General features: G+C 37.5%; 1 long non-coding RNA gene across 1 annotated transcript in view; it reads right to left on the bottom strand.

Annotated features, from left to right (window-relative positions):
• The window catches only part of LOC138057039 (uncharacterized), a 61484-nt gene extending 45374 nt beyond the window's left edge, over positions 1-16110 (bottom strand). Inside the window, exon 1 of the long non-coding RNA XR_011133586.1 lies at positions 15965-16110. This is a non-coding gene — a long non-coding RNA (uncharacterized lncRNA). The remainder of the gene's footprint in view (positions 1-15964) is intronic.
• Between the last annotated feature and the right edge of the window lie 3061 nt (positions 16111-19171).

The raw sequence follows: 19171 nt of genomic DNA, 5'->3' as shown, positions 1-19171 counted from the left end.
AGGGCGGTCATTCGCAGGTACGTTAGTTGTAGAGGCCGTCAGCTAACTTCAAACTAAAACAGCATTCGAAGAATTATTTGTATGATTTTTTATCCTCATGGTATACTTTGGAAAAATTCTGTTGACTTAGATCAATCAGAGTGTAAAGTGTCGCAAAAAAATGAATGGTTGAGGGCAAGTTGACGTAATCAGGGTGCTTTAACTACCTTTTTGCAATTTTTTGCTTTCGAAAGCAAAAAACGCCACGGATCCTTCATGTGTGGAGCGCGGCAGCTGTGGAGGCCCTCAGCTGAAAATTGAAACAATCAAGACGTTCAACCGATTCGTAAACTTAACAGTATTCGAAGAATAATTTGTTGGGAGAATATGACCACATTGTATAGCTATAGGTAGGTATAGTAGGACTTTTATACTCTTGGTTCATGCAGGCCTTCAGACTTACATTTTGGAAAAATTCTGTTGACTTAGATCAATCAGAGTGTAAAGTGTCGCAAAAAAATGAATGGTTGAGGGCAAGTTGACGTAATCAGGGTGCTTTAACTACCTTTTTGCAATTTTTTGCTTTCGAAAGCAAAAAAATCCACGGATCTTTCATGTGTGGAGCGCGGCAGCTGTGGAGGCCCTCAGCTGAAAATTGAAACAATCAAGACGTTCAACCGATTCGTAAACTTAACAGTATTCGAAGAATAATTTGTTGGGAGAATATGACCACACTGTATAGCTATAGGTAGGTATAGTAGGAGTTTTATACTCTTGGTTCATGCAAGCCTTCAGACTTGCCACAAGTTGACCTCACGAGAATCCCAGGAGAAAATGTTTTGGCGAGCGAAGCGTGATTTGTCGGACGCGAGGCGGATGAGCGAGCGACGAAGTCGCGAGAGGTCGACCTTCGTCCCGCGCGTTGTCTACATGAGACGAATGACTTTGCGAAAGTCTAGCAGGCCTTCAGATTTTACAGAACTTCTGTGGATCTCATTTTTTTAACATTGCGTCGGGCTAAAAATCTTCCGGCGGTTCGCGTTCTTGTTTCTCAAACTGCATCACGGTCCTATTCGTGCTGTGTTATGTTTGTTCAATCGAGAGTCCCTCGCGTTTTAAAAGACAAGGAAACTTTTCGGTGTTTCTCAAAACGTCGGAGGTTTTGGGGCCCGAAAAAAACATCGTTTTCCCCAGATAAATTATGCTACATGTCATCGCGTACTCCAGGGAGAAGTCCAAAAAAGTCTGAAAGTTTGAATAAAAAATGGCGGACGTTGGGGCACTTCTGACACCAAGTCGTGGGAAAAGAAAATACAGATAGAGAACAGTATTGACTGGAATGAGCGGATGCTAGGTAATAGAACGTTACAGAATGTCAACTCAAACACCTTGAAGCTTATTTCCACGATAGAATCAAAACAAAGGTCCAACACCTGGCGAAATAATCCGCTAGCTCCGGTGATTCAGGTGGGCAATTTCCTTTTTCCTTCGTTCTGGCCACAGTCACTTTCAAGTCCCTTTGTGGCTAGTCGAGGTTTCAGCTGTTTTTAAAATCTATTAAGCTCTGGCAGAATTGCTTTGCAAGTGGAAGTTTCTTGAACGTCGTCGCAGATCGACACCATCCATATGAGAACAATTCTCCAACGCGAGTCGCTGTGTTCACACCGTTACTCAGTGTTTAAAGAGTAATACTGACGAGTGGATTATCTTTCCCACATCAAGAGAATAATAAATGAATGTAATTATTGGTATTAATTTTTAGCATAGTTTTTCAAAAGTACAACCTGTGAAGTAAATTCCACTAGTATTGGACACGATCATTTCATTTTCCTTTATACTACATTCTTTGCTTTCTAATTTAGCGAATAGCCCTAAATTCAAGTGTTTTTTGTACTCGGGTAGGCATATTCTCAAAAAACAAGGGTAAAAAGAACACACAACCGTTGATTTTCCGACAAACAATAACACAAATTGACGTCGTCTCTTCCAGCAACGCTAAGTCAAAATACTGTTCTCTCTGCGGTCCGCATCGCGTGGTTCGTCGTGCGGTTATGCAATCGGTGGTAAATTCTGCGATTCAAATATGAGAGTTCGTTCCATAAATATCGATTCATATTCTGATACACACATCTAGCTGTTAATCACTTCAAATTTTAAGAGCCGCAGTTTATTGGGTCGGCCGTCTTAACTACTGTGATCTTTCACAGAAAACCATGATTAAAGCCATTGGAGCTTTCGCGCGATCGATGGCACGCTCATCCCAATCGACGCACCGGCAAAAGAGGAATACCTTTACGTTTGTCATAACGGATTTCATGCCATCGATCAACGTGATGGCAGTCTGGGATGCAGAAATGCGATTCACAAACCTTGTGGCCAAGTGACATGGCTCAGTCCATGATTCAGCCATCTTCAAAGTTAGCGCATCACATGAAAAAGAAACAGCAGCAAGGATGGTTGCTTGGGGACAGAGGTATGCCCTACAGAGCTACCTCACGACCTCCTTAAACCCTGACGAAGTGTCGAGTGCAGTGGAAGAAAATTATCAAAGGAGCCACACGAAACAAGGAACGTGATAGAAAGATCCTTTGCCTTCGGTCTTGATATCTCTGGGGGACGATGCAGTTCTCCCCATGTCGCTGTTTGCGACATAATTGTTGCGACACTAGTACTGCAGAACATGTGTATCCTAGACAATATCCAGCTTCCAGAATGGCTCCATGTTATGCAGCTTAATGGCAGTGATGACAGGCCCATGTGACTGTCTTGATCTGCACAACAATGTGAGTTAGGTGTTCCCAGAAGTCCAAAACTTAACCAATAAGTGTTTTCTCGAATGTAAATGCTAATGCACGTTCACTCAATTTAATACTTTAAAACAAATTTGCACAGAACAAACAACCAATAAATAGTTTTATATTATATAATTTATTTTCCATTTAAGCATGGTTTTCAGTTCTTTTACATAACTAAGGAGGCTCAAAGCAGTTTCAACCACAAAATAAATTCTTATCACCTGTTTGCAAGGTTAGGCACCACAACGTTTCTTCATGTAACAGCAGTATTCGGGTCGCACGTAAAACACCATTATTATTATTATTATTATTATCATTATTATTATTATTATTATTATTATTATTATTATTATTGACATTGACAAAAAGCATCAACACCATATAATTAAAAAAAGCGATAAATCTAGCCATAAGATCAAGCGGCATATTTTATCTTTTGTCATAGAAATAAGATTTGGGATAGCCCATACTTCATAAACTTTCCTTTTCTTGTTGATTCAATTGCAAATATGCAAGTGTATCACTCAATTTTAAGTAGCCAGTTGTTAATTGCCTATACATAGAGAGATTTACAACTGTATTCAAAGACAAATAGTTCCAATTATTACATGAACTATAGCATTTTTAGTATTTATATTTTTTGTAGTAATGGTGATGGTAGTGATGATGATAATAATAGTAATAATAATAATAATATATATTTTTTAATAATAATAATAATAAAAATAATAACTATTTTAATACTCATAAAAACCTATATACAGACAACGGTGCTAAATATCAAAATCCTATTTACAAAGTTAACTTCTAAAAGAGAAAAGGTAAAACATTTCAAAACATCATTCGATTTCTGTTAGCTGAAGATTCGTAATAACAAGATAAAAATACAAATTATAAAAAGTCATAGCATCTTAAATTTGTCATCAGAAAATTCATCCATAAAAGAGCATGAGACAGAATAAATAATCAGAAAGAAAGAATAAAACAAATTCATGAATATCGGTAAGAATTAGAAAAGTCCATTCATCACACAATCAAAAGAAAAAGCAACATCAGAAAAAAGAAAGTTGAGCATATCTCTGATTGTCTAGTTCAAAATCAGTGTCAGTCTCAAAGTTCTTGAGCCTCTCAAGCATAGGAGGGCTGTTCTAAGGACAGCGAAGGAAACTTTGCATCGTATCCAAGAAATTGTGGCGGAGTAATCCTCTCCTTTTTTGGAAGCCAGTAGCTCGGCAAGCCTTCTGTGGAACCTTTGACACTCCTCACCCATTCCTCCAGTAGTGCTAATAATAATAATAATAATAATAATAATAATAATAATTATCAAATGAAAGCATGTTGCCTCGCAGTGATGAGCGCAAATTTCTATTGCATTGAAGTCCTGAAAAATTTTCAGGCTTCTCGATGCAATAGAAATTTGCGCTCATCACTGCGAGGCAACATGGTTTCATTTGATTTCATACCTGCAGTCCAATAATATATGATGTATTTCATATATATCTTTCACCAATAATAATTATTATTGTTATTATTATTATTATTATTATTGTTATTGACATCAAGACAACTGAAGATGATATTAAATAGAAATTTTTGAGTAGTGTTTTTTAATACGTTTTTTAGTCCAAATAATTGCTTTTTCAATTACAGAAATGAACACTTTCAGGAGCCCATCACCCGGAGCGTGCATCTTAACTATACCTGTGCAACGGCGTTTTCACAAGTAAGGTTATTTTTAGATTGAATTTCCCGCGAATGAGACTCCCACAGGAGCCCGATGACCAATTACAAGAAATTAAGCTGACGTCATAGGGTCACCGAACCTGAACTGCCTTGGTTGTTTGACCTAATTCGCGGGAAGGCTGGTCTAAAAATCAACCTACTTGAGAAAACGCCGTTACACAGACGCTGTATGGAAGTTGCACGCTCCAGGATGGGCTCCTGACACTTTTTAATACACCACTGGTATAAAAAGTAATATATATAAATTTTGTGAATTTTTAATGTCTAAAATTAGGCTTGGTTAAGATTTTTTATTTTATGGTAAAATATTGTAAGTTGAATGAAAGAAATAAATTATTAGTATTTTAATTATTATTATTACTATTATTACTATTATTATTGTTAATTTATTCTTGGGTAGCTTGTTACTATGACCACTGGAGAGACCCCCTTCCCTAAATCATTTACAATCATTGACAATCAGCATTAAATCAACTGAACTATACAGAGAATGCTTCATATGTTACCAGTTACATTATTTCTGTTAAATGATAAAACAGAGTCAATGAAATGGTGACAATGGAACCCACTGGGAACTCAGAAAAATCCGAGCCCCAGATGGGATTTGACCCACGACTCTCCGTGATCTAGTCGGATGCTCTAACCACTGAGCTACTGGAGACTCTGTGGTGAGCAAGGTCGAGCCAGGTCTCCAGTAGCTCAGTGGTTAGAGCATCCGACTAGATCACGGAGGGTGATGGGTTCGAATCCCATCTAGAGCTCGGATTTTTCCGAGTTCTCAGTGGGTTCCATTGTCGCCATTTCATTTACTGTGTATATCATTCTCACATATTGCAGTGTCAGAACTTGAATTAACTTTTGAAAACACTGAAAATTTTCTGAGCCACCTCAACATAAATATGTGCACTAATAGAGAAGAATATTCTGCACAAGTTAAAATGCTATGTGCAATTCCTTTACCAAATGCTGAATTATTCTCTGGAGAAAACAAAAAATATCACAAAAACAGCTGGCAATTATCAGGGGAAAATGTCTGCTTACGAGCCAAGTGGAACATTAGGCCGGAGCTTATCCCGGTTTCTGAAGCGACTAGGAGTATTTCTACTCCCCCCTGGATGGGATGCTAGTCCATCGCAGGGCTAACACCAGCATTAAATTTGCCAGTACCCATTTATACACCTGGGTGGAGAAAGGCACCATGAGAGTAAAGTGTCTTGCCCAAGAACACAACACAATGTCCCCGGCCTGAGCCTGAACCCAGACCACTCGCTCGGGAGTCGAGCACACGAACCATGAGGCCACCGCACCTAAAAAAAACAGGATTAAATCACAAAAATTATCATTAGGTACCCCCTTTTCTCTTCGCAATCAGAGCCTCAATTTCAAGTTCCAGTTTCATTCTTTTCATTCTATAGTAACTGGTTGCTGCCTCAAAGTGCTGAAAGTGCTAAGCATACTATCTGATTGAAAAACATGACCACTTCTATGGAATAAATTTACCAATACCTCCAACTGAGCATTTGAAAGAGTTTTCTTCCTCCTTTTGTTGGATGGAGCATGTCATGTACAATGTGCAAAACAAAACACAAAATAAATCAGCCACCAATCCAAATTATCACGGTTTTATGAGCCCTGCACTAGTAGTGCAGAAATGTTCAATTTAAAAATGACCATCAACAATAATTTTTTAAAGGGTTCTAAATTATGGAAACATAGCTATTATTTTAAATGTCCAGACTTTGATCTTAAGCCCGCCACGAAAGGTGACAGACTGAAGACAATTATTTGGCACTAAAATTTTGCCTGTGCGATTGACGTCTGCATTTTAACTTAATTGAAATGAATCCGTAAATTTTATTTATCAATGATTTCAGGTCTTGCAGTTTGAATTTTCCAGCCCTTTTGAAAACAGCCAAATTAAAAATTGGTCTCTAATGCAACCCGGCCCTAATACATGCTTGTGAGGGCATGTGCTAACTACAATAAAGATACACTACAGGAAATAAAAACTTAGAACTATGTGACAGATAAGAAAATTGTTGCAAATCAATTGCTATCCAAAGATCATATTGAAAATATCATAAAAGGTTGATTGACAAGTTCCTTGTTCAAAATGGTAGTGCATATTTGAAGTCCAGCAGGACCAAGATGAGAAGTTATGATAAAAACTTTAAACATAATTTTACTAAAATATCTTACTGATATTAAACCCAATGAGACCTTATGCATGGGATTGTCACTGTTTCTAGCTGCAGCTTCAAATCAAATAAGATATTAATAAATTTTGTCTTCTAAGGCAAGAACAAATTTGTCGGGTGTAACCAATACAGAGAAAAAAAGGACCAACTATCCACTGTCAACCATCACTTGACTCAAAACAGATATCTTGATCCGACAACACATGACAGTCCCCTAAAACCAAAATTACATCATTAATGTTTCCACAAAACAATAGTCTGATAAAAAATGATTTGTTAAATTTGTTAAATCGTCTTGAATTTGAATCTATAGATATTTAACAATTAGACCTGCAGCAAGGGCTACGGGTCAATAGCTCATGAGGTGAAGCCATAATGGGCGATTGACCCATGGCCCTTGAGGGCGAAGGGTCTAATAGTTTTAGTATTACCCAACTAGTCGGACAGAAAAGACAATAATAAAGTTGGCAAATGCAAGTTAAAGAAATGTTTATTTGGGAATAAAATGAAAGAAAGAGTCACGCTTTTCACAACTGAAGGACTATTAATAATAGTCCTCTAGTAGCGTAACCAATCAAAATGCAGGATTTTCATTAGTCCACTAGTTGGGTGATACTAAATACATTTAGTAGAATTCTACTAGAATACTAATGCAAATGCTGTAATCTGATTGGCTGAGCCATTGAACACTATCAGCTATTAGTGTGCAGTGGCTGGAGGTCTTTGGAAATAACGACGTTTCTTCCATTTTTCCAAAGTTTTGGAGAAAATTTGGATGCAAATGGGTAATTAAATTTCTCAGAAGTCTAAACGAAGGACATTTATGGTTTCTTGAGTTTCAAAAAAGTTGAAATTATTGAAAAAGTTGATGTGTGCGCACACACAACTTAGATTTTAAATGGCAATTCAATCCGAGTGATCTTTTTTAGGTGCAAAGTTTAATAATACGTCAAGAAATAATTGGAAACCGTTATTTGAAGTAAATTTTAGTAAGAATTCCACTAAAACAATTAGATTATTCACTCTCTCTCATAGAAATCTCAAGCTCATAATCTAATTGTTAAATATACATCTACACTTCCGTTCTTCCAAACATTACTTCTATTAAGACAATGATTTTGACAGGGGTAAAAAGGTGCCTTAATTAAACATAAATTTCAAAGCGGAATTACAAATCCATAACTTGGTACCTATTCCAACACACAAAATAACTAAACTAATTGACAAGGATCGGTAAATTCTGATTGTTAAAAAGTGATCTAATAATTTTGACATTGACCAGAAAAGAGAATATAATGCATAATGACCTTAAAAGCAGCTCTTTAAAATAATAGGGTTACGTTCCCAAATCATTTAGAGGCGCCGATCGTAAGGAGTAACGTAGACGAAATAACCTTCACGTTGCACAATATTGGCATTTCCCTGCCACCTGGTTCAAGCCAATTTACACATCAACGAAAACCTTGGGAAACCCTCGCAGCTCTTTTCCCACGTAATAACATTTTCCAGAAGCAAGTTTTCCAAGGATACTTGTTGGATTGGACTTGCAGACGTTTAACACAACATTGACGTTCTCTAAGAATACATTCCACTTGAAACTGGCGTTAAGACTAGCCTTGATTGCTATGAAAAGTATGGAAACCAACAAGCTACCAATTCTCAAACGGCAGCCATTCTTCTCGGGAGTGCTTTTCTCACGAGAGCCAATAATATTCCCGGAAACGCGTCACGTGCCGCATTGCGCAACGCATGCGCAGACTTTTTTCTTGCCAATGTAGGTCCTGAGGTACGCGAGGTACGCCAAGGTCTAGCCTGCGAGCAGGCTCTCTCTCTGCGGTGGGAGAGAAGGAGAGACTGCACGCATCCCTCTGAATTTTGAATGCCGCCTCCTGATGTCACGCTGAGAGAGCTGTCAAAAATTAGCCAATCAGCGCGCACCAGAAGTAAACATTGAAAAAAAACACAGAAAACAGAAACCCACGCGTTGTGTATTTCAATTTGCCCGAGGCAGAAACTAAAAAAAACTGTAAAGGAAGGAAGCCTTCGCCAGAAAAGCCTAACAACTATTGCTGATGCTGTAAAGCGTAGCTGAATATTCAGTACGGTAATTCGTCGAAGTCCCTTCCGCGGAAAAAGTGTTTCGTTCGTCAGGGAAAAATTTAGCACACAAACTTCAAACGACGGGAATCGTAATAGAGACATTCGTTTTCCCTGACCGCATCTCCACTGTGTGAGACTCGTCGACCACAACTGCTGCCAAATTTCGGTAAAGCGAAGCGGAATTATCTTTTTAAATTTATTTTAATGAAATACAGACATTACAACTGCTACATCACACTTTAATACTAGACAGATATTCTAATACCTACACCATTTTATTTCAATTGTGGTTATAGATATGTATTTTACTAATTCAATAAATTGAAAATTGGAAGATTTTGTTTTCAAGTGTATCGGAGTATTGCGGAGTTACGAGGAGATCGAGCAATCATTTGTGGAGCCGCCTTTTCGGCTTAGCCTAATACTTGTTAAAATCGTGTAGACTTCCTCTATCCTTAACTCAGCACCAGCGGCAGCCACGGTGACCTGAAGTCGCCCTCGTATTTTGGCCGCTACGAAAAACAGTTGGGAAATAAGACTTTTCTCGAATTCTGTGGATAACAGAGATAGAACTTCCTTCCTTCCAGTAGAGAGGCCATTTCATAGCGTTGACCGACCTTTAATTATGTAAAGTTATGGTAAATTGCAACATTCTACAATTTTCTCAGACGCATTTCTGACCACCTCATCTCTGCGAAGCGAAGAGGCTTTCTTGTTGTCGGAGCTTGTCAATGGTGACGTCACCAGGTAATTTAATTTCAGCCAATCAGTATTTTGCGCCCAAAATTTGGACGCGATATTCAAAATACAAAGCCATGCGGGCTCATTCTACCCTCAACCCCAGTCCCTTGGAGGGCCTGTTCGCAGGCTAGCAAGGTCCAAAGTTCACGATTCCCCTTACGTACTTAGCTATTTGATTGGTTGTTTCCGAGGGGTGTGTTGGAGGCGGATTTCGCAAACATAAGCAAATGTAGAGGTGCCGGTCCTTGCTTCGTCCTCGAAGAACTATTCGCAGCGGGAATATGTCCAGATTCTATAGGTATAGTATGATTTTTTATTCTCTTAGTACATGCAGGCCTTCCGATTTTGCAGAAATTCTGTGGATTTTCTTTTTGTACATTGCAACAGGCTAAAAAATTTCCGCCGGTACGCGTCCTCATTTCTTGTGTCTCGGTTGTGCTGTGTTGACGCTTTTTCAATCGAGAACTCATCGCGTTTAAAAGACAAGAGAACTTTACGATGTTTCTCAAAACGCCCGCGTTTTCCCGCGATAAATTATGTTACATGTGATCGCGTGCTCCAGGAAGAAGTCCAAAATAATGTCGAAATGTCTTAACAAAAACAAATGGGCTGGCGTTGGAGCACTTCTAACACCAAGTCATGAGAAAAGAAAATACGGATAAAGAACAGTATTGCCTGGAATGAGAAGATGCGAGGTAAACTGAACGTTACAGATTCTTACCTGAAAGAACTAAAAAGCTTATTTCCAAGAAAGGACAACTGAGTTGTCGAGTTGACCGGGTACCGCCACACCGGCCGGGCAACTGTCTCCGCTGCTCGAATGATTAAGGTGGGTAATTCTTCTTTCTCTTATGTTCTGGCCACTGTCAGTTTCAACTCCCTTTGTGGATAGTTTTTCGAGTGTAGTCGAGGTTTCAGCTATATTTAAAATCTATTAGGCCCTGGCAGAATTGCTTTGCAAGTCGAAAGTTTCTTGAAAGTCGTAGCAGATACCACCCATACGCGTGCATCTTCACTTCCATCTACATCTACATGTTCCAGCACTCGCATGACAGCCCGATGCTCAACCATCTGAGCCACCGGTGGCTGTGTTCTCTCCGTTCCTCAGAGTTTAAAGAGTATTGCTAGAGAGCGGATTATCTTTTCCACATCAAGAGAAATAAATGTGATTCTTGATAAAGTTTTACCATAGGTTTCCAAAAGTTCTAACTGTGAAGTAAACTCTAGTAGTGGACACGATCATTTGCATCAAATAGGGAAAGCGTTATTTCATTTTTTATTTACACTATCTATTTCTTGTTTGTAATTTAGCGAATAGCCCTAAATTCAAGTGTTTTTCCACTCGGGTAGGCATATTCCTATTCCTTCAAAATACTGTTCTCTCTGCGGTCCGCATCGCGTGGTCGTCTGTACTGTGAGTTGACTTAAGAAATTCTGAGGTTCAAATATAAAGGGTTTGTTCCAAAAATGGTGATTCATATTTTGATGCACATATAACTGTTAATTATTTCTAGTTTTATGAGCAGTGGTTTATTGGGTCGGCCGTCTTAACTACTGTGATCATGACGAAATTTAAATCTATTGGAGCTTTCCCGAAGGATATGGGGGCGATCGATAGCACACTCATCCCAATCGGCGCACCGGCAAAAGAGGAATACTTTTAGGTTTGTCTGCGATGCAAAAATGAGATTTACAAACCTTGTGGCCAAGTGGCATAGTTCAGTCTATGACTCAGCCATCTTCAACGGGAGCGCACTGAAGATTCACATGAAAAGGAAACAGCAGCAAGGATGGGCTTGGCGAAAGAGGTACGCCCTATACAGCTACCTTTACGACCCCCTTAAACCCTGACAAAGTGTCAAGTGCAGTGGAAGAAAATTGTCAAAGGAGCCGCACGAGAAGAAGGAATATGGCACAAAGATCCTTTGGTATTGATTCAGTTCTCCCCAATAATGTAACTGCTTGCGACACAATAGTGCTGCGACAGTGGTACTGGATAACCAGTGTATCCTTGACAATACCCAGCTTCCAGATGGGCTTGATGTTATGGAGCTTAATGGCAGTGATGACAGGCCCATGTCTTGATCTGCACAACACTGTGAATTAGGGGTTGCCAAAAGTCAAAGACTAGAGAATCATAACCAAAGGATCTTTGTGTCATATTCTTTGTTCTCGTGTGGCTCCTTTGACAATTTTCTTTCACTGCACTTGACACTTTGTCAGGGTTTAAGGGGGTCGTAAAGGTAGCTGTGTATAGGCGTGCCAACAGTCAAAGACTCTAATAACCAATAAGTGTTTTGTCGAATGTAAACGCTAGTGCACATTCACTCGTGCCACTTTAATACTTTAAAACAAATTTCCACAGAACAAACAAGAAATAAATACTTTTATAGTTTTCAATTTATTCCTCATTTTGGCATGGTTTTCAGCTCTTTTATGTAACTAATGAGGCTCAAAACAGTTTCAACCACAAAATAAACTCCTATCACCCGGTACTTTTACACCTGTTTGCAAGATTAGGTACCACAACGTTTATTCAAGTAATAGCGTATTCCGGTCCCTTTCCATCGTCAGTTGTACAGTGAGAAATCATATGAAAATTTCATATTAATTTATCTCCTTCTTTGCTGAAATAGTTTACTTTTTCTTTGGTTCACGCCTTCATCCTTAATTCGTTAATATCTCACTATTTATTGCATATTTTCATTTAATAATAATAATAATAATAATAATAACAATAACAATAACAATTATAACAATAATAATTATTATTATTATTATTATTATTATTATTATTATTATTATTATTATTATTATTATTATTATTATTATTGACTTTCAGACAATTGAAGAAGATATTAAGTAGAAATTTTTAAGTGGTATTTTTTAATAAGTTTTGTAGTCCAAATAATTCCTTTTTGAATTATAGAAATGAACACTTTTTACGGTGTGACGCACCTTACCGTAGCCACCTAACAAAATTTTTTTCAAATTATTCGCCAATCAAGGTGTGTGAATTTCATTGACAGTCACGCCTACTTGCAAAGTTCGTATAGTTGCAATTTGAACACTGTTGAATAGGTTGTTGAGTTGACGTATTTACAGGTAGATTGTCAAGTGTGAAAGTTTGTTGCATGGCCACCGCAAGGCGCACTGCACTGTAATACACCACAGGTATACAGAAAAATATTTTATATTAATTTTGTAATTTTTTGTGAATTTCTCTAATTAGGCTTGGTTAAGATTTTTTATTTTATTATAAAATATTGTCAGTTGAATGAAAGAAATAAATTATTAGTATTTCAATTATTATTAGTATTATCATTATCATCATCATCATCATCATCATCATCATCATTATTATTATTAGAGTGGTTTTCAATTGAGTGTCGAAAGTAATTTATTTAGCAAATTGCTTTGGTTTATTAGTTCACTCAGTGACTGGTTCAAAGTTCTTGTGCCACTTTTTCAACCAATCAGAAATGAAACCAAAACCAATTGTGGCTTGTGCGTGCACATTTTCCCGTGCTTTGTGTCGGCTACATGTAATTACTTCGAGTTTTGATTGATTTACTGGATTGTCTCTGTCCTTTCTGATTGGCTAAAATAATTACTTTGGTTTTGGTTTAACAACACTCAATTGAAAATCCCTCTATTATCATCATCATTATTATTATTAATAAATTATTCTTGGGTGCTGGTTACTATGACCACTGGAGAGCCCCCCTTCTCCAAATCACTTACAATCATTGACAATCAGCATTAAATCAACTGACCTATACAGAGATTATTAATAAATATGATATGTGGCAAATGCTTCATATGTAACCAGTTACATTATTTCTGTTAAATGATACAGTATTGCAGAATAACAACTTGAATTAACTTTTAAAAAGACTGAAAATGTTTTGAGCCACCTCAACATAAAATAAAATACCGGTATGTGCTCTAATTGAGAAGAATAGATTGCACAGCATTTGAGCTGCAGAAGTTAAGATTTCATGTGCACCTCCTTTACCAAACGCTGAATTATTTTCAGGAGAAATTAAAAAATATCACAAAAACAGATGGCAATTATTGGGGAAAAACCATGATTAAATCAGAATGATTATCATTACTCCTTTTCTCTTTGCAATCAGAGCCTCAATTTCAAGTTCAGGTTTCTTTCTTTTCATTCTAATTAGTAACTGGTTGCCACCTCAAAGTGCTGAAAGTGCTAAGCCTAATATCTGATTGAAAAACAATAGCTCCAATTAAGCATCTGAAAGAGTTTTCTTCCTCTTTTTGTTGGATGGAGCATGTCATGTACAATGTGCAAAATAAAACACAAAATAAATCAGCCACCATTCCAAATTATTACCATTGTATGAGCCCTACACTAATAGTGCAGACATGTTCAATTTACAAATGCCCACCAACAATCATATAATTTCTTAAAGGGTTCCAAATTAATATGTAAACATAGCTATTATTTAAATACCCAGACTTTGACCTTAAGCCATATATGTATCAGCTTAAAGCTCATTTCGGCATGACGGTTTTACAAGCTGCAAAGTTTTAAAATGTAAATTATAAGTGATTTAGCACTATCTTTCATCAATCTCATAACTTATTAACAAGGCAAAGTCTGATGATTAAAAAGTGTTGTGCAAAAGTACATTCACCTTTCACAGTTCAGTCAATTGAAGGCTATTATACTTTGTGACAGGAAAAAATATTAAGCAAGGGAGCCATTTCTTGAACGTTCCGAAACTTTTGAGGCATTTTTAAGATCACACTATTACACTGAATGTTCAAACGGACCCCTTTTATCAGGCATGAAACTTAGCAATTGAGCTTTGTTACCCTTTTGAAAGACATGCTCTCATAAACAAGTGCCTTTTGTAAAGAAAATATAATTTGAATAAGTTTTTTCTATTAGCTGTAACTCCTCTCCGGCCCTAGCAGAAGAGATCTTTGCATGCACATGAAGACTTTTGCTGCCATCATTTTCCTTCAGAATAATGTGGAAAGAGGAGATGGTTAAATTATAGTGACCATGAACTAGGGAAGAGGACATTGAAGGAAAGGCTATTTAAATTATAACATATTTTTCTCATTTACAAGGGTATAAAATGCATGAACATGGCAATATTAGTCACTTAAACAACAAAATTAAACAGACCAGACAAAAATAATTCACACAAAAATTAACTACCGGTTCCTTTTTTTTTATCCTTTTAAATTTTAGTTCATTATTAAACTGACTGAGACCTTTTTCCAATATTTTCAATTCCTTTAAACATATGATTTCTTGGTTTATTATCAGCATTTGAATGCAGTTTATTTAAACAACCTTTCAAAGCAAAAAAGCAATACAATATGAATGCAATAACAAAAGCATAATAATTACAATTACCTCAATCATGACACAGTCTTGGCTGCACCTGGCCATGGATGGCATACAGACATGTCTCTATACAGTTTCTGTTAAACACAAAAAAGAAAGGTGCTGTTACATTACAATATTTCCTACAACCTCTCCTCAATCCTGTCACAAATAGGTTGAAGAAAAAATGGTGTTGTGATCTACAACATTGCTGATTCAAGCATTGCACAAGGAAGAGAAGAATAAAGTCAGAATAATAAATTATCCATAAAATCCAGATATGCATCAATCATATCAACATGGTTATAAGTGTACGCAGTCATATTTATTTCAATGGTCATTCTTAGGCATCTCTAATGTGTATTAATAATTCTATTTTAGTTTAGTTTGTATATTTGTATGCTTGATTCTATTCTTGTCACAAAAACCCTGTTAAGAAATTGCAATATTACCAAGAGTGTCGATCAGTTCCACCAGTTAATCGCCCACATTGAATGTTCTGGGGCCATTAGGACATTAAAGCAACTTGCCTCTCTGAACATCTGGTTGACTGTGCTGGAGCAATGGATTTTTGAGACCTTCACTGAATTCCTGCAATGTGATTTGTTTTAATCAAGCAATAGAAAAGATGTATAACAAACACACAACTGCTGATCATTGATTGTTTTTGTTGCTCTTTCCTCTTCATCTGGTAATTAGCTGCAATTACCAGTAACTTATTTATTTATTTATTTATTTACTACAATTTAATAGCAACAACTACATGTATTAAACGTTAAAGAAGAAAAGAAGTCAATTAAAAAAATGTGAGAACTGTAAAAGAGTATTCAAACACTCCATAATAGACAGATCACCGAGAAGCTTCATGAGCCAATAAAATTAATGTTCATAAGGTATAACTATAAAATTTAAATAAACCAATTCTAAAAATTATAATAAGAATACATCTTAACAACCATTTAACTTTAAAATACTTTTTTTCAAATCCCCCACCAAAAGTTGCCAGAGGGGCTAATCTGATGGTAAAGAATTCTATTTACCTGTAATTCTATTGAAATAGCTATGTTGTCCTTGCAAAGTTCGACTTTCAATCTTCCGATCTTTCCCCCTGGCGGGTCTGCCTCTCCTTCAGTCCTTCCTTTTTAAAGCTTTAAGCGGCGGTCAGATCTTCCCAACGTTTCTTCACGTGCAAGGTCGTTTATCTTCGGTGTGGCTTGCGTCATTTCCGCTTTTAATCGATTTTCGTTCCCAGGGTTTATCTTCTCTGCCTCCTTCCTTGACGACAAAGAGACCCTGGGAAAGAGGTTGTTTCGTTCGTTTTGAGCTTCCGGTGGTTGTTTGTTGTGTTGCCTAGCAAGTTGATAGTTAACAACTATTCACCTAAGAGGAGGTGGCTAACTATCCACCACTAGCCACCGACATTGAGAAGAATAGTTGTTTCAGTATATTCTAAAACAGCGAGACAACATCGCACAAAAAGATGATTTTCACTCATTTATTCCTGCAAAGATTACAACATTTTCAGGCGCCAATTCCACGTGAATTAGCCAGAGTTTGAGTAGCCAATCAGTTCGCGCGTTCAACGCTATCCACGCGAGTATCGCGAGGAAGGATCGAAATGGCGCGTTTCATGTTTTCTGTGTAATTTTTACCCCAGAAAGATGTATGTTTCTCTTTCTTTTAATATTATTGTAGTTTTGGAGCATTTCAATCGATTTCACGCTCACCAGTCACCACATGCGGTCGAGCTTTTTTGAATGTCTTGTAATCGATTTTCTGTTCTATTAAAGTTTTCAGTTTTTGCGTGACGTTTAAAGCTAAATGCTTGGAGTTTCTGTTGAATGAACAAAAACCAGACGAAACCTTTGTTCGATGGTGGCCTCAATTTGAACTAAACTGGTGGTCGACCGCCCCGTTTCAGACTGTGACAAATAGAAGATGGATGACGTAACTTATGGTTATCCTTGATTTCTCAAATGTTGACAGCAATAATTCATTTCTTACTGAAAAAATTCCGTTCGGATATTTTCTTATGTAATTCTAGGTGACCCTTAATGGTCTCATTTGTTTTTCCACAGCAGAGAGATCTACAATCTTGGACATTTCAAATGGAAAATGACTCGGACCACCCCTCCCTAAATTTCAATGATGAAGAAGTGGCGGGCTTCAACTTGCACGCTGATTCATCCTTGGTTTTTGGAGGGACGGGATACTAATTTTCATGTTATTTTGAGGTTTCCGCGGCTTAGCATTTTCAGTCGATTTTCAGTCGTCCCGGCGACAAAATAATAAGTGAAGCTTGATTGGGTAAAGTCAGTTTCGATCGTCCAATGACCTCTGGTTTACACTCTACCGGATTTCATTTTATCTTGCTCATATTAACAATGGCATGGGGAGTATTCTACTGTGATAGGATAGAAAAACGGTATTTTAATTCAGAGAGTGAAATGTTTAATTCACTCCCCGTCTCTCTCACACGAGCTGGCTACGAAAAGACGAAAATGATTTGATGTGACCGGCGAGGGGTGGGGTTTTTCACTCAATCGTGATAACGCATTTTCCAAAATGGGTGAAAGATTAACACTCAGTTTAGCCTTCTTTTTGGGGACTGATTTTCCAACTTTCCTTTCTGGATTCACAGCAATTCAAAAGGCACTCTATTTTGAAGTCTTCGAATACTGATTTTGCAAGAAAACTACGCCGTTGAAGTAAATTTTGGAGGTAGCACAGCCAATGAAAAATGAGAAAAAAAAAAAAAAAAAGAAGTCAACCGAACGAAAGCGAAATACGTGACAAACATTTTCAAAGAATTTAAAAGATAAACTGAATGTTGGCTTGTGTGTTGACGGCTTCTGGGTGCTTGCTCAGCTAACAAGAAAACCCCTAAATTAAGAAATTGCTACGATGAATGCAGATAGCCGACTGACGAGCTCGAGTTGCATGCAAACAAAACTTAGAAAGGACTTGTGCCAAAGTGGCAGAATTCAAAACATAAAAGGGCAAGCAGATAACACAGATGAATTCTAGCTTCCCAGTATTTTCGAATTATTATTATTGAAGTTGGTTTTCGTTGCCAATATAACGAGCGTTCTGCCTTCAAAGATTACGGAATTGCCGGTGTCAGTTGGGAAGATGGGAACAGTGGCAATTAGCATTTCCATGACGTTTAATCTCTTTTGATATTCAGAACAGCCAAATCAACATTATTAAAACAGGTGACGTCACGCGAAATATCGCTGTTTATTGACCGTAGCTCGGCCGTTGATTCTTGAGAATGTCGACGAAATTTACCTCCCTAAATTGTAATCATTTGTCGCGAAAATTGACATATTTTTTGACAAAATACACATTAGTTCACCCGACTTGCGTTGTGGATTTTATTCGGTACCGCAGGTCAGCTTGCATTTTTTTTACAGGTTTGGGATGCATCAGGAAAATATATTGTCCACAGGATCTCTCAGTTATTATGAGTAGTTTAATGCGAAATTTTCAACTTGCACAAGCTCGCCAGTCAACGTTAGTTAAGTAAACGCATACATGTGTGTCAACTAACGATTCATTCTTTAAAAAACGGCTCTATAATGGAGCAAACTTTATCTATGGTATTATTCATATTCTTGCGACTCTGTAAGGAGCTACATCCCATTTTAGACAGGCTATTTTCCTGTTTGAAGAAATCACGAACGCATCATTATTGTTTCCGAAAACATGATTCGTTCTCTCTCTCTGATTGTTTGATCGTCGACTTCTCACTTCATTTCACGATCAAGCTATTTAATGTGACAAATTAACTGAACGTCCCGATGGCAGTTTGTTTACTTACTCGCAAAGGCTTTATCGTAAATCCTCTGTTAAGCCCCCCCCCCCCCCTCATCCCACCTCTATTAAATTCTCTTGGCTTGAAATAAATAAGTCGTCCCCCGGGGGGGGGGGGGAGAGGGAGGGGTTAATAGAGGATTTACGGTAACCTTCCAAATGGTCTAAGTTTAGAGAGTTCGTTTGCAGTCGACATTCGATGGCCAAAATGTGGTTCAAGAAAAAGACTATCAAAAGCTGCTGCTGAGTCAATTCACAATATGAAGTAATTTTATGTCCCTTTGCGCAATGACTTCTGCTTGAAATAATTTGTTGTCGTCGTCGTCGTCGTCGTAGTAGTAGTAAAAGCGGTCTTGTATGGAGAGCTCACTGAAGGAAAGAGGAAGCAAGGAGGACAGAAGCTCCGCTTCAAAGATGTACTAAAGAGACAC

Source organism: Montipora capricornis, chromosome 7, assembly GCF_036669925.1.
Source record: "Montipora capricornis isolate CH-2021 chromosome 7, ASM3666992v2, whole genome shotgun sequence".
NCBI classification, from domain to species: Eukaryota; Metazoa; Cnidaria; class Anthozoa; order Scleractinia; family Acroporidae; genus Montipora; species Montipora capricornis.
The sequence above is the reverse complement of the archived record's forward strand: the minus strand, read 5'-3'. Positions and strand labels throughout refer to the sequence as shown.